We start from the raw sequence: 14,688 nt of genomic DNA on the forward strand, positions 1-14,688 counted from the left end.
ACAGTGCATAAAATTAAAAATGTTAGAATTTCACTTGTGAGTGAACTGCCTTGTGTGTTGGCCATTCGGACCATGGTAGTCAAGGTGGCCATCTCTCAGAAGTCACCTCTGGTCAACCAGAAAAGTTGCTGTGTAGTGAAGAGACTTTAGGGACAAATCTAGGCCCTGTTAAAGTCAATGATGATTTTGCTGTTGACTCTTATGGCTTCAGAATTTGTAAAAATTATTTCAATGTGTCCAAAGATCTGTTTTCTCAGAGCAATATGTCTTCTCCAGTGGCACTTTGACCTGGGACTCAGGATGAAGGAGTTTGCAAAGGGCCAAGAGCAGCTGATTGAAAACTTCCTTTCTGGACCATAGAAACCGACAGGCATTTCTGAAAATATCAGTAAGAAGATGAATCATGTTATCTGGTATATCTTAGAACTTCTGATTAAGTATTTAAGAATTTATCCCTAAATATGCCAATTCTTTTAACTAAATGACACATCACAACATTGGTTTAGAAGTACAGTCATATTTTATTATCTGTCATGATTCTGTGGAACAAAACCCTTTAAAAACTTGTAGGATGATCTAAATACAATTTAAAAAAAATTTACTATTACTTTAAATGCCATAACAATCACAGAAGAATTTTAATCTTATTAAGGAAATATATTTTTAAAAATATTAATACTTTGCTTCTGCTCATTAAAACAGTATTAAAACAAGGTGGAAACGTGTTTGTAGTTAACTACCAGAAGACTTGGTGTCAGAAGAAATGTCACCCTGTCTTGTCCTTTTTAGGAAGGTGGCCTCTGCCAGATGTAAGCTCAGAAATGGCAATTGCCTTTCACATAAATGACTAGCAGGTTTATCCTGGCTTTCTCTGGGGCCATCTTGACTTTTGGCAAGAGGCAAAGAGCAGGACTATAAGAAAATAGTAGTTCTCATGGGAACAGTAAAAATATGTTGGTATTGTTTAATTCTTTCATAACATGCTAAATTAATTTATTTGTTGAATCTTTTAAAGTATTATGCCATTGGGGAATGTGTTTTTCATATAGCAGTCTTACAAATATATTAAAGTTTTAGGGAGAACAGTCAATGAGTAAACACTGCTGGTTATCCACGTTGGGTGACTGGGAGACACAAGACTTTATTTTTTGCTGCTTTACATATTCTATAGTTCTTGGCATCAGTGCAAAGTGATCTTATCTGTACATTTTGCAATCTTTTTGCACAGACAAAGACAACTGTAAACATGCAGGATGGTGGAGTAGTGGATTCATGATGTTCATAAATTCTTGTAAAGCACCTTGTCATAATACTTATCATTTAGTAGATGCTTTTGATTTGGTGGATACTTTTGATAGCTTTCATGTTTGGTTCAAAATGTATGGTTCAGCTGTGTTTCTTCCAAGCCACTGCTTTGATATGCTTGGGACTAGGCCATTAATTTTGAGACAAATTAAATTTAATCTTCAGTTAACTCATTGTTTAGTTGGATTATTTTAGTAGGAGAACCTTATTATTTAAGTTGAAGGGAAGCATATTCTCTGTTCAGGATACCACAGGTGAAACAGAATATCTCAATTTTGTTACCCATTGTTCTATTGATCATTCATAAGGCAATTCAAAATCCCAATACTGCAAGAAAAACTAGCTTTACAACTGTTTTGAGAGATATAACATCAGAACCATGTATACTGTAATTGGTTCTCTTCTGTTTATATGGAGCACTTTTTGATCTCTAAATCTCTACATGTTAAAGAGGAAAAAAAAGCCAAACCAGATTTTTCCCAGATGGTTCACTGTCTTTGCCCATTACCAGGAGCATCTTCTGTTTTCTACCATACATCCTGGCAGGTATTTTGAAGAGAGAGAAAAAGAACAGGAGCAACTGAAATCCTCTGGAGCTGTCCAGTTTTTCCAGATACCCTCTATCTGTCCATTTATCACCTGTAAGACATTTCTGTGGCTTGCCATACATGTCTAGACGCAGAGAAAACCAAGGTATCAAACATTTTTATAAATACTGCAAATTTCAGACTTAACCTGTGGATCCTTTGTTTGGAAACAGAAAGAAGTTGATGCTTTGACACAGATCGGCAGGTTTCCCTTAGAATCAGTGGATCTCTGCCAATATATGCCTTGCTTCTCATTTGCCAAATCCCTCTTACTGAATCCACTGACTATTCTTTTCAGCAGACTTAATCTTTTTTATTTCTTTTTGGTGTTGTCATGAAATGAATGTAGCAATAGTGAGAGTCATAGAATAGAAGTTATATATTTTACAATGAAGGCAAAAGAATCTTATAAAGTAACAGACTGAAATTAGAAGGACCTATTCCTTATGCAGGGTTGAATTTAATTTCTGATTTTTTTTCCCAGACAATTAACATACTTACTTTCCTCTACCAGAGCTGATAACAAATATGTTAGCCTGCATCTAGAAATTTCTGAGTGTATTAGCCACCAGCACAAGTCCATGGCAAAACTTGGGCTTTTTAATTTTTCACCCAATTCTTTTCTAATACGTTCTTGCTTTATCACCATCTTTCCTACTGTTCCAACCTTTGACCTAGAAAGTCATATCCAACAGAAGCTTTCTTCTAAGTCATCACTTTCAGATCTTCATGCCTTTCTTTATAGAATTATCTAAGATCAGCCATTCTCCTTTATCCTCAATCATCCAGATGTCTCCTAACAAATGTGAACTATTTTGCTTTGGTTTTGTGGTCTTTTGTATTTTCAGCTTCACCTTCAGATGTTACCTCCAAGCTGGCCTTCCAGTTTGCAACTGAAGCCAACCTTCATTTCTAGTTTTTTATTTCAAGCAATTACCTTAGTGCTTTTCTTTCTGCTGCTCCTAATGCTTGAAAAGAATTTCCTGTAACCAGCTACTAAAAAAATATGTAGTCTTACTCTAGACCCAAAAATCTTTCTTTTTAGATTTTGGGGTGGCTAAAGAAAATCTTTGCAAGAACTAGATCTGTAGTAGCTGTTCCTTACAGATTGGACTACCTGGTGCTGTGTTGTTGCCTTTGGTATTTGTTTCTTACCCTTTCTATGCCCATAATGTAATTTCATTGGAGCAGGGTATGCATGTTTTTCTCATGTTGCCACAGTGCCCAGCACAAAGAAATCTTCATCCCTAAATAGTGTTACTAATCACGAAGCAAGGTTAGATGAGCCACAGCATGTTAGGAACTTTCAAAGTGCCAGTTGTCACTGATTCTGGGCACGTCCTGCAGGAGACATCAGTGTAGAGAAAACTCCAGTAAACATCTGCTGCATCAGCTCCTGTTGGAGGAATGATAGATGAATATGTCACTGAACACTTGTATTATCTTCAGCTCTAGGGTTTTAGGTCATATACATAAAGAAGTTAAAAAGGACTGTGGAAGCACACTGACAAAATCTCTCACAACAGAACTGTGGGTTCTCTGAGAGACAGTCATCTGAACATCTGGGAAAAAATGGTAGTGGGATTACTCACAACTTCAGCAGGAGCTGCTGGAGAAATCCTGCACAAATGTAGGTAAGTATTCAAAATATAAGAAAAATGGAGTACAATTAGTATTAGATAATCCTTAGCATGACTGGGGATCACTACTGTTCAGCTGATGAAAAATATGTGCTCTAAAAATGACAAAGCTAAGCTCAATATCAGGCTATGCTGCAGGGAACCCAGAAAAATGTCCCCGTTTTAAAGATACGAGATGACAATTTCACTCCATGTTTTTTCATTCCTTGCTGTAGAACCAAACTCCAGGTCTTTGTAATAGGAATGTTACCTGCAGATGAACTTTGTGTTTTTGTAAATAATAGATGCTTTTATGCCCAGGTTTAGTGGTTTTTTTGCTACCCTGAAAAATGCTCACCTGGGGATAAAACCTCTCTAGTGCTAAGACCAAACTGGTTCAGGAGCCTGAAATCCAAAGGCAGTATCACAAGAAATGTGGAGGTGAGATACTGAGAAGAGAAGCCATGGGCAAAGGATGCTGAGAGGAAGAAAGAAAAGATAGAAGACAACTTCTCAACTCATCAACACTGATGAGTTGAGAAGTTGCTTTTCTGAATAAAGGGAGCTAAACAGGAACTTGAATACAGATGGCAAGATGTTACAGAAGATGGGAATAAGTGATAATAGGAGAGGGAAATGGGAAGAGTATGGTTCTTATTTTTCTTTCCTAAAATGTCTATTTCTAACCTTTCAAGGCCATGATAATGAACTTCTGTTTTGGGTAAGCTGCTGCAAGTCAACCTCTTTCACTGGTAGTAAATCCTCATCTTTAGAGGAACATGTCACTCTTTCTACAAACAGTCATAAAGTGTGTAATCAAGCTCTCAAGCAGTAGCACACTTGAGATCATAACAACATGTATACTTCTTCAGGAACATGAATCTTAAATTCACTGCTGGTATTTTCCCGTGGTCTGGAAAAGCAATGGCTAAAAGGAGAATTTGTTTTCTCAAATTGTGGAACAAAGGGTATGATGTTGCAGAGTAAAACACATTGCTTATATTCCAGAAACTTTAAAAATGCTGTAAAATACAAAAGAAAACCACCCTTTCCTCAGGACTTGCAAAGCCTTTGCATTTGTTCTGGTTTATAATAGAGTAATAAAATTGTTTAGGTTGGAAAAAAACTTGATGATCATTGAGCCCGGATGTTAACCCAGCGCTGCTAGGCTGGTTGTTCCTAAGTACCACACCTACATGTCTTTTAAATACTTCCAGGAATGGTGACTCCACCACTTCCCTGAGCAGCCAGTTTCAATGCTTGACAACCCTCTCTGTGAAGAGATTTTTCCTAATATCCAATCTAACCCCCCCACTGGTACAACTTGAGGCTATTTCCTCTTGTCCTATCTCTTTTAGCTGGGAGAAGAGACTGATCCCACACCTGGATACAGCTTCCTTTCAGGTAGTTGTAGACAGCAATAAGATCCTTCCCGAATCTTCTTTTCTCCAGACTAAACACCCCCACAACCCTCAGCTTCTCCTCATCAGACTTGTTCTCCAGACCCTTCTCCAACTCCGCTGCCCTTCTCTGGACAAGTTCCAGCTTCTCAATGCCTTTCTTGCAGTGAGGGATCCAAAACTAAGCATGGAATTTGAGGTGTGGCCTCACCAGTGATGAGTATGGGGGGGATGGTCACTGCACGGGTCCTGCTGGCCACACTATTGCTGATACCGTCCTGGATGCCTTCAACCTTGGCCGCCTGGGCTCACACTGGCTCATGTTCAGCTGCTGTCAACCAGCACCCCCAGGTCCTTTTCTGCTGGGGAGCTTTCCAGCCACTCCGTCCCCAGCCTGTAGCCACTGCAGGGGTTGTTGTGACCTAACAACAGTGATGCCATTATGGTTTTTGTCTTTTCTTTTATACCCCTGTTATACCTTTTTACAACTTCTTATTCTTAGTGCTTTTGCCTACATTCTTTGACTTGTTTGTTCAGCTAGGAGACTAAACATGTTAAAAGCTTCATAGGTAGGGGTTAGTGTGTCCCAGACCCCAAGGTCCTTTCCAGAACACATGCTGTAAACTAAGGTAGAACCATCCAGGGGAAGGTTCTTTGGGGAGTGGCTCATTTGAGCCTCTTATTGGGGAATTTTTGACAGATATGCTAATTAGTAAGACCTATAATGTTATACCAGATCTTTTGGGAAGCATTGTGGTGTGCATTTCGGTGCATTCGACCTGGATGTGTGCACCTAAGGATCCTTAAAATAAATACCAAGGTAAAATCCCTTTCCCCCTTCTAACTGTGTTTGACTCTTGATTTTGAGATCAGGAAAAGGCATCAGTAGGACCCAGAACTTGGCCTTGTTGACCCTCACACCATTGGCCTTGGGCTATCAATCCAGCCTGTCCAGATCCCTCTGCAGAATCCTCCTGCCCTCCATCAGATCACACTCCTGCCCAGCTTGGTGTCATCTGCAGACTGAGGGTGCCCTTGGTCCCCTCATTGATAAAGCTGTTAAACAGTACTGGCACCAACACTGAGACCTGGGGAACACCACTGGTGACTGGCTGCACTGGATGTAAATCCAGTCACCACCACTCTCTGGGACCAGCCATCCATTCAGTTTATTACCCAGTAAAGAGTATGCCAGTCCAAGCCATGGGCAGGCAGTTTCTCCAGGACAATCCTGTGGGAAATGATGTCAAAGGCTTTACTAAAGTCTAGGTAGACAACATCCAGAGCCTTCCCTCATCTACAAGTGGGTCACCTTGTCATAGAAGAGATCAGGTTAGTCAAGCTTGTCAGCTTAAGTTCTTTCAATTTAATGTTCCTTTTATTTATTTTTACTCAGTTTTTATTAGAGCAATAAATTTTTCATGGGTTTAAGAAGTAAACAAGTCTTAAACCAACTAATTCTTTCTAAACTGTTCTTCTTGACTTAGCTATGAAAAGCATGAGCAGCCCTTTGAATGCAGAGGGAAGCTAACACCCCTGCTGATTGTCAGTGTGTGATGCAGTGAACATCAGTTGAATTGTCCTGAATGACTTCTATGGTGGTGTTATAGTTTAAACAGAAAATAATCAAATACTTGGGAAAGAAACCCCAAGAAACTGTAAAATGCTTTATTAATGTTAAGACTTAGTCACTAGGAACCATCAACAACTCAACTTTTCCCTTGTGGTGTGTTGCTTGTCAGAACAGTGCAGACTGTCTCAAGCAAGTCTGAATCATGGGCAATCTGCACAACATGATAGGGAATTGACTGTCCCTATATTGGCTTTGGGAAGGATGGATGTCTTAAAGGTTGTTTGTCTCCAAAGACATTGCAGAGAATGAGTCCGGGTAGGTCCCATGACTGAAGCAGGGGTATCTCTGAAGCTTTGTTTTTTGTCTCCCTTTTATTTGGGGAGAGCTTTGGGTTCATTGAGATAATCAGGAAATAGAAGGGAGCAATCTCTATCAACCTTGGGGATGTCGACAGGTAAGACTAGATTTTCTAGCAGTGTGCAAGAAGAAAAATGGCAAAGGGAAATATCCTGCCCTCATCTCCTTCCCCTTGCCAAAACCCACCACCAAAACCAAGAAATACTTTACAAAGACCAGGGTCAATGTCACTGTTTATTTCAAGCTACTGTTAAGAAGCTGTTATTTATTTAAAACATCAAACAAGATTGCAAAATCATGAGCATCATAATCAGCAAAGGATGTTCTCGTTCTCCTACCATAACATAAACCACAGTATGGCAAATGAGCAGAAGCCTGCAGCAATCAGAAAAACCCAAACCTTTGCTCTTTGTTCACAGAGGTTTTTAAGATAGAGCTCATAAATATTGAAGCTACCCAGGACAGTGGATGAAGGAGTTCACAGTGTCATTGTCTGAAGTTGGCTCTCCCTTGACTACCCCCATAAATCTTTTCAAGTTAGATGCAGAGAAGACTTGTGCATGCAGAAGATTCTTTCATTTTATTTGGTGCCAGCCAATAGTGTGCAAAGTACTTATAATATGACAATGATAATTTACACATTCTCCTTCATAATAGACATAGTACCTGTAACAGTAACCTAATTCCAAGTGTAAGGAAAGTAGGAAGGAAAAAGTACTGTATTTTGTACCCTCATCCTGTTTGTCTTGTACATTCGTATGCATTTTGGGTAGAATTCCATCTTGGAAATGATGCCTCTGTAACAGGCTAGAAAAGTAACTGGTGGAGGAGTTGAGGTCCTGCAGGACTTCAGTATAAGTTTGGGAAGAGAGGTGAAATGTCATTCTCACTTTAACAGTCCTGCTGGTTAGAGCCTTTAGACTTTAGTGATGAAGAAGGGAAAATGCCATTTGGTTTAAATAGGCGGTTTCTCTGTATGCCCTTTGCTGTTAGTTTCCCTTGTTTAGTGTGTGGGTATCATACATGACAATGGGAAAGAGAGAAATACTTTAGAAAAACAAACAAACAACTCCTCCCTTTCTCAAAAAAAAAAAAAAAAAAAAAAAGAAACTGTGGTTGTAAAACCACAAAAATTGGCATTGAGGCTCCAAGGCAAGTGTAAGCCTTGGAATTTCTTTTAGCTCTTAAAAAAAATAGTCCAAACCAAAAAAACCCCAAAGCACAACAACTCTCTTTCCATGGAATCCAGCTTAATGATGCTCCCCCTACTCCCCCTTTTTTTAAAGGAGGATTTGAAAGAATTTATTTTAAGCTTTGGCTTAAGTCTTATTTGCTGCTTTATGTTCTATAAAGCATGTTGTTTTTTTTTTGGTCCTTGATTTCTACTTAGAAATTTAAGAAAAGCCAACTCTACTCTGTTACTTTTTTCCCGGTGATTTCCTGGATATCTCAGAGGATAGGTATTTGTTTCTTTGTCAAAAGAACAGCAGGAGTGAAAATGTGGATTCTTTAACAAAGAAAATCTTAATCAAAGCCTGTGTTAGTTGCTGAAAAAATAAAGAGTAATTTAAAACAAAAAGAAGAAACAAAGACTTTAGAATAGTCTCACTTTCGAAAGAAACGAGTAATTTATTTTCGGCAGTTGTTTAGTTTTCACTCTCTTGACTTTGTAATATGATGTGGTCAATCAGGAGAGTCATTGACAGCAGAATTTCTAATATAAAGGGAGAAAAGTAAGGGGAAAGAAAAACTTACGCAGATGGCTAATATTTAGAGGAGCTGTTCTTTGTGCTTCCAGCTCTACATGGAACACACCTGGTGACCCTTTTGCGCTTCAGATCCTTGTTAGGTGAAGTATGGCTGAGAACACTTATGTTATTTTTTGTCAAAGTGCACTGAAATACAAAGACGCAAAATTCTACACAACTTATTCTTCCTTTGTGTTGGAGAAGTGGTATTTGATTCTGATTTTGTGTGACACAACCCTATTAGGTCTTGTTGGCACTTGAAGTATACATAGTAAACAAGTTATATTAATGGGAAAAGGCAAATCTGATTATTTAAAATGGTGTTCAGTAGATAATTTGGTTTGATTGTAGTGAATAAATTAAAAAAAATTAGATTCCTTGTATCTTGTCCTTTTGAAACATCTTATTCTTGCAGGTTATCTAGGGGGTGGAATATAAAAAAATTACTTTTTAAGTTGCACCTCTGGGGAAGAGGACATCAGTGAACAGTTTTAGAAATCTTGGCCAATAATCAGTTGTGGATGAGAGTGGGCATGGTAGGAGGGATAATGCAGGGAAAAGTGTATTTCTGACTATTGATGATGCTTTTCAGTGTGAGCTGATGAGAATCTGCAAACATTGAATGGAGCAACAGTCACCACTGGAGGCCAAACAACAAAATCATCCCTCATAAAATGTGATGATTCAACTGCATGGATACTCTCTAATGACATGGGTCTTTAGTATATGTGTCTTAAAGGGACTTATTTCAAACTAATTACAGGACAACTACCATGTAATTAATGCCTCAGGAATCCAAAACTCACTGTCTAATGTCTGAGACCAAAGGTTAATTATAAGCACAGCAGACATTAAGGCAACTGCTGCTATATGGTTTTATGATCCTTATTAAGATTAAAAAAAATCAAATCTATTGCAATTAAAAATGGCAAAAGAGATCTTGAATTCTTTCTTCCCTTCTGCCTCCATCTGAAACTAGAATGAGCGCTGATTTATGAACACAAATGGATTAAACTGAATGGTGAAATGACAGCCATTCCAGCTGACCCCTGTGCTCTACTTTTCTCATGGAATTTGTTGTCCATCTGGATGTTAGGAATGGCTAAAGTGCGTGGGTAGCTTCTTCTGAGGAGCCAAAAGTCATTGGTGAAGCAAGGGGTCAGAAATTTCCAGGTGTAGATAGCTACAGTTGAGGAGCTGCTTCATGGAAAATTTGAGCAGCTCTGCCACTATGGGCAGCCATTGATTTAAAAACAAGGTGGGTAGAAAGGAGCAGTAATAACAGGGGATTTCTGCCATCCAGCTATGACTCACCATCATCCAGGGATCAACAGCCACTGATGGTCTTGTCTACGTATTCCCCAGGAGCCCGAGTGTTGTCTTTTGTACAGGCACCTTAATATGGTCAAGACAAAGTATCTCAATATCTAAATCACATATTAACCTGAAAGGGATCTAGCAATAGAGTATCCCTCTGCTTATGTCTTGACATATTAGTATAGAATATAAAAAAGTGGATCAGTTCTATATGTGGATGGGAACTTAATATCTGGTAACTGTAAACAGCAAATAAATGTGTTTTGTATGGACTCGCTGAGATTCTCTTTTGCATTCCAAGTTGAAGCACAGCAAGTCCATTAGTCCGAGCATATATTTTTCTCCCCTTTCCCTGTGTCTCTTTGGAATGCTTAACAGTGAAATCTTGACATGGTTGGGAGATGAATATGGTTGGGTTTTGTTGACCACTTTTTTGGGGATAGGGAAGAATGTTTTGCTAGTTTCAAGAGATAAAACCAAACATGTTGAAGCAATGTATTTTGAAATAAATGAGTTGGTGTTTGAGTAATGTCAGAAGACATGTAAGAAAAAGTTCAAATTAAAGAGGTAGATGGTATATCAGTGTGGGAAAGGGCAAAGCTGGCAGGTTTGTGAATTTCAGGATGGGCTTAATCTATGACGGATATTCACAGTCATTTCACAAAAAAAAAAGAGTGGCAGCTGCTGACTTATTTCTAAAGGTCACCTCAAGGGGTTTCACCCAGCCTGAAGATTGAGATACTTGAGTAGAATGAGTGAAAATGCTTTGGTTCCCTTTTATCTAATGAGGTGAAGTCCTACATCTTCCACTGAATGAGTTATACCTGGCCTCTAGGCTGTCATTTAGTCTTGGTTTGTATGGCAGAGTATTACCGCAGGCCTGGGCCCTAGGGTATATCACCGTGTCCCATAGCCATAGGGAGGAGGAGGAGAGAAGATCCAGCAGGCAGGAATTGTGCAGCAAGATTGATTTATTTAATTATTTTACAAACTCTTTTATAGACTTTTTTCTTCGTAGTCTAATTGGACAAAGGATCAGCCACCCCTTGGGGTGATTGGCTAAAATCCTAAAACATCCATTGTCAAAATATTTTTCTACTATACCATAAACAAGACTTTTCAAGGTTGCAGGTGGCTTGGTTGTTTACATTCCCTGCTACCTCTTCTGCGTGAGAGAAAAGTCTCTCACAGACTTAGAAAATAGCAAGAAAATCCTTGCTAGCAGCATTTTTGTATCTACAGCAGAGCATTCTGCATCTTACTCCATGAAGCTTTGCCACTGGGTGGGCAGTAGTCAACTACTACTTTTCATTATTTACTGTTCACTTGAGCATGTAAGTGAAGAAGGGTTCAGATTACACAGAGAAATGTGTTTCTTTTCCCTGCTCCCAGGATATAATGTGCATTTTCCCTGAAGTTGCTGCTTGATAAGGAAAAAATCCTGGTAGAAGAGGAAAAGAGATGCCTCCTTACAAGTAAAGCTACTGACCCATTGCATTTCAGTTCTTGATGTCTGGTTTGGGCCCAGAGCTTCTTGACTGTGCTTCAGTGGCTGAGCATACATGTAAGTAGGAACCTTTCTTTGGTGATGTGATTTTGAGCTCCCTTGAGCTAAGAGAAGAAATGAGATCCTTTACTGCCTGGGCAATTACTGGGTGATTATATGAAGACAGGAACTCATCTGCTTTCCTAACCTGATTCTAATAGGAAAGCATTAACTGTGGATTTTTTTTTTTTTTTTCAGAGATAGATATGTAACATGAGTTGGGTCTTCTGGGCTCCAGAGACTCTGTAAATGAAACTGCTGCCTTGAATGATCAGGATTTAATGCATAGCCCTCATCTAGGCCACATCTAGGTATTTGCCTCCTGAATATGTTGCCATCAGCTGCTTGCATGGTATGTTGGCTGCTTTAGATTAAATTCTGAGGCATGAACTTATCCTCAGAATTGAATAGAGAGCCTTTTTGAGTTTTCCTGTGGGATCTGAGGTACTGAAAGATAAATGTTACAGAGCCTAGCACTGAATTGGCTAACTCCCTTACTGGATCTTGCCCAATTTAGCTACAACGTAAGTTAACATACTTAACTTTTGAAGCATGGCTGATAATTTTATGCACATTTTTAAAAAGAAAAAGGCCTTAGTAATCCATATGTTAGCAAGAGGCTTATTCTGTATAAGATTCCTGAAGGATTATGCTGCAGAATAAGCAAGAGGACCCCATTAAACTGTCAAAATGATCATATAATGAAACATTAGCGTGCAAATATATAAAAGCAAAAAACTCAAAGGAAATAAACAAAGCACAACTGTTATTGGCATTATTCCTGGGATTTTTTTTTTTCTTGCTTTCCTCATAAAAAAATTTATGAAAGAAGGACAAGTAACTTACCAGATTCACTGGTATGGGAATTATAGTCTTAGTAGCATGTAAGTGAATCCTCTTCATACACACATACATGCTGCATGAATTGCTGTCTGGAGATCTGTGATATCTTGTTTTGCACCTCCTATTTTCCTCCCTACCCCTAGAAAAAGCAGGTAAGTAAGGAATATTAGTAATTCATGTACCAATGTAAATGACTTCACAGAAAGAATAGGGTAATTTTGCAGTTGTGATACCCCTAGTGGAAATAATTATCTCCAGTTTAAACACTATAAATCAGCATTTAAAGAGGTGCATGTTAAAGTAGACTTTTCTGTTTAGGGCAACAAGGGCCAAGTCTGCTTTCTCTCAGGAGTTAGTGCCTGAATGATAGGTTTTCTTGCTACTGCTTTTTGTCATTGGTTATGTATTAACTTCTTCCCAGCTTGCCTCCTGCTGAAATAATTGTGGTGCTAATAGCAATGTGTAGGGAAATGACCAGATGTGCTAGTTTTTTTAGACAATTATACCAGTTTTTCCAATTTTCCAGACATTTTTTCATTTCTTTATTAATTCACCGGTGCCAGGAATTGGATTTTTCCAGTACATAAATCCTAATTAGGAAGCCAGAGAATTGAGTGCTCCATTTTACTCCTGATGTGTCATTTCCCCTCTGTTCTTGGTTAATTGGCATTTTAAAAAGCCAGTTCTTGTGTTTTTAAGGGAAAAAAAAGAAATACAGGAATATTTTGGGACAGAAATGAAAATCTGGTAAAGGGACAAAAAATTAAAAGAAGGTGTAGTTGGGATCAGGGCCTTCTGGTAGCTCTGGGATTACAGGACAGGGAGACCTGCAGAGTGGCTAAGTTGCTTGAGGTTCAGCTACGTCTTCCCGGCACGAGGGTGACTGAACCCCATCCTGCCGTGCCCATGCTGCTCTCTGCTTGCCATGGGCATGGAGTGTTTTATTAAATGGTTCTGGCCCTGAGGAGCATCTAGAGACTGATTCTGTAGAGCAAAGGCAGTGTTTGGTGCACTGCTGATGAGAGTTGCTCTTAGAGGCTTTCCTTGCAGCCTCCTTTTCTTCTTATCAAGGACCAGAAATAGAACGGAGTAGGAGGAGGAGGCGGAGGCTTGTCAGGAGTGAGGGTATCCTCAGATTTTGAGTCTAAGGACTTTTTCAGCCTTAGTATGTGCTTAGGGATGCCCTGAGCCTGTGTGAGGGGAGGGGAATTGTGGAGGGTTGTCAGGGCAGGAGGAGTGGTTGTGAGTCTCAGGGAGGATGAAGCACTACGTCAGGAGAAGGGAGAAGGGAATGGTGCTTTTCTGGATAGATAGGATTATAGAAAACTGAAGAGGTTTATGAGGTTCTGAGATCCACCTCAGAAGGAGAAAGAAGGAAGTTATTCCATTTATGAGTGAGGTAAAAAAGTTTGTGTGTTCCTGCTGGCATTGACACATTGCAGTTTGAGCCTAAAAAGATTCATTCCAAAAGAAGAGATGCCAAAGTGGAGGTCCTTGCCACCTTGTACTGGACAGCTTGTATCCTGGGAGGGAAAAGGAGAGAGTGTGAGTAGAAGGTGGTGTCCTTTTTTAGCTTCTACCAGGCTGCTATAAAGGACAGAGGGAAGGGAAGCAAGCCTGATAAATGCAGTTCCACAACTTAGATGGCAGTTGGTAAGAAGGGAAATAAATAGCAAAACTTTTTGTCAGCTAGGAAGGGGTAACTCAGTTCAGATCTTACCCCATCTCCATAAAGGTCTGTCCAAAACTTGAATCTTTTGAGGTTCAGAAAAGGATGATTAATTCTTTTTTTTTTTTTCCCCTGTGCTAATGCATTAATTGGTTCCAGGCAGACAGGGAGCAGCAGAGCCAAGATATTGCAGGCAAGGCTGCAGGCCAGGTAATTCAAAGGCTGTCAGGAGACTGAAAAGGACCAGAGGTCATGATAAAACCTGGAGTCTTTCATTTTCCAAAATGTTTCATAGATCCAAGAGGTCTGAACAGTGTCATGTTTTTGGGTGCTCAGAAAGAAAGAAAGAAAGAAAGAAAAAGAGAAAGAAAAAGAAAAGAAGGGAAATGTCAGAGTATTTTGGAGTTATTTCAGCACTGCTGTGCTGCTGTTAAAGGGAACCTCAATAAATTGTCTCCTTACCCTGGGGACCATATTTCTGTCTCCTGAGATCATCTTTCCAGCTGGACAAGATCAGTCCTTAGCGCTGCATACTGTCCTCCCTGACCTGACACACGAGCATTACCTTTGCTTATGACCCTGCTGAGTGCTGGTGTTCCTGGCTGTGGGTGCCTTTCCCCACTAGCCAAGGCTTGGGTCTGCTATTTATTTACTACCCACTTGGGTTATTGCTGTTTTAAAATATGTCATTGCAGAATCATGCCTAACAGGTGCTCTCCCCTTC

The 14,688-nt window shown here is 39.5% G+C and overlaps 1 long non-coding RNA gene across 1 annotated transcript in view; it reads left to right on the top strand.

Moving 5' to 3' along the window:
* Positions 1-14,688, top strand: part of LOC125328037 — a 270,003-nt gene that overhangs the window by 44,233 nt on the left and 211,082 nt on the right. The window lies entirely within an intron of this gene.

The sequence above is a fragment of the Corvus hawaiiensis genome, chromosome 6, assembly GCF_020740725.1.
Source record: "Corvus hawaiiensis isolate bCorHaw1 chromosome 6, bCorHaw1.pri.cur, whole genome shotgun sequence".
In the NCBI taxonomy this organism is placed as follows: Eukaryota; Metazoa; Chordata; class Aves; order Passeriformes; family Corvidae; genus Corvus; species Corvus hawaiiensis.